Below are 1684 nucleotides of genomic sequence, written 5' to 3'. Positions count from 1 at the left end.
GAGCGGCCCCTGCCGGCCAGGGCCGGAGCGGCAGTGGGCCGGGGCCGCGCTGGGCCCGGCCGAGAGGAGCCCTGGGCAGGCGGAAAGGGAGGGAGTCTGGGGCGGGGGGGGTCGAGCAGGGGCCTAGGCCCTGAGAACACTAGGGGGGCCTAGTGTGAGGGGCGAGGGGTAGGCCTGCCTCAGCGCACCGGTCCATCCGAGGTGGCCTCTGCTGGCCTGTCCCCATGAGACTCACTCCCCTCTGCCCCTCCTCAGGCTCCTCTCTGCCCCTACCGCAGCCTCCCCCCTCCCTCCCCTCTGCTCCCCTCCTCAAGCCCCCCCCCGCCCCCGCCCCAGGCAGCGCTTGTCTCCCTCCCCAGAAAAGGTGGTGTCTCATCCACCCCCAGCACCTACTAGAGGCTTTAGAAATGTCTGCCCTGGGCATGGTGGCGCAGGCCTTTAATCCCAGCACTCGGGAGGCAGAAGCAGGCGGATCTCTGTGAATTCAAGGCCAGCCTGGTCTACATAGTGAGTTCCAGGACAGCTGGGACTACAGGGAGACCCTGTCTCAAAAAGACCAAAAAAAAAGAAAAGAAAAAAAGATGTCTGCTAAAGTGTGTCAGGGAGGAGAGCGGTCAAGCCTTGCCCAGCTCCCTTGCCCTCTGAGAAGAATGCCAGGTCACCAGAAGGGCCTTTATCTTGACCCTGTAACAGAGTCCGGGCAGGGGTCTCAGCTGTGCGTTATTCCACCTGTGCAGCTGTACAGCGACCACCAACACGGTTTCAGGGTTCTGGAAAGGGAACTAAAATGACAACATCCCTGCCCTGCTGGAACTTACATTCCAGAAATGTAAGTGAACCAATTAAATAGCAAATTAGGAGGTTAAAAAGTGGCCGAAGAAACAGCAGAATCCAGTGAGAAACACGGAGGGAGGGGTGGAGAGGATTTTAAATGGGATAGTTAAGGATAGTGTTGCTGAAGTGACATTTGACAGCCTTAAAGATGGTAGAGAGCAGTGAGAGTATCTGTGGCAGAGTGGGGGTTGGGGGGGTGGGAGGCATTCCGGGCAGAGGTAATGTCAAGGGCAAAGGCCCTGGGGTTACCATATTTTGTTGGCCAGGAAAGGCCAGAGTGGAGTGAAGGAAGGGAGCTAAGCAGGAGATGAGCTCAGAAAGGAGAGGGTAGGAGTTGAAGTTCATGTGCCTTGTGGATGATCAGAGAGATTGTGGGTTTCTCCCTGGTGAGGTGGGCACCCAGTCAGGGCTTTAAAGTAGAAGCATGGCCTGCATTTTAGGAATGACACTGTGGGTCCAAAGTGGACCACACTGCCAGCACTGGGGAGAGTTGGTCAAGGAAAGTCACTCCAGGGGCAGTAGGGGTGTTGGACCTCCACCTACTGCATCAGAAAATGGAGCTGTCGTTCTGGCAGTATAGTCTACCACCAGGCCCAAGAAGATGCCACCACTGAGCCCCTCCCTCCCTGTGCACCTCCTCCAGCTTTCCAGAGCCACCACCTGTAGGCTCCTGTCTCATGGCCTGGGGCTAATGAAGAGTAGACACTGGGCCCTCCATTTTCTGGAGAGGAAACAACCTCCAAAAGAGCTGTGTGGAAAGAGATCAGAAGATGCTTTCTGAGGTGACCAGCACAACTTTCAGGCAACCCAAGGCCTTCTGAGGGGATGGAGATTGAGCAGATGTGGCTCA

This window comes from Nannospalax galili, unplaced genomic scaffold (genome assembly GCF_000622305.1).
Source record: "Nannospalax galili isolate Female #2095 unplaced genomic scaffold, S.galili_v1.0 scaffold107, whole genome shotgun sequence".
In the NCBI taxonomy this organism is placed as follows: Eukaryota; Metazoa; Chordata; class Mammalia; order Rodentia; family Spalacidae; genus Nannospalax; species Nannospalax galili.
The sequence above is the reverse complement of the archived record's forward strand: the minus strand, read 5'-3'. Positions refer to the sequence as shown.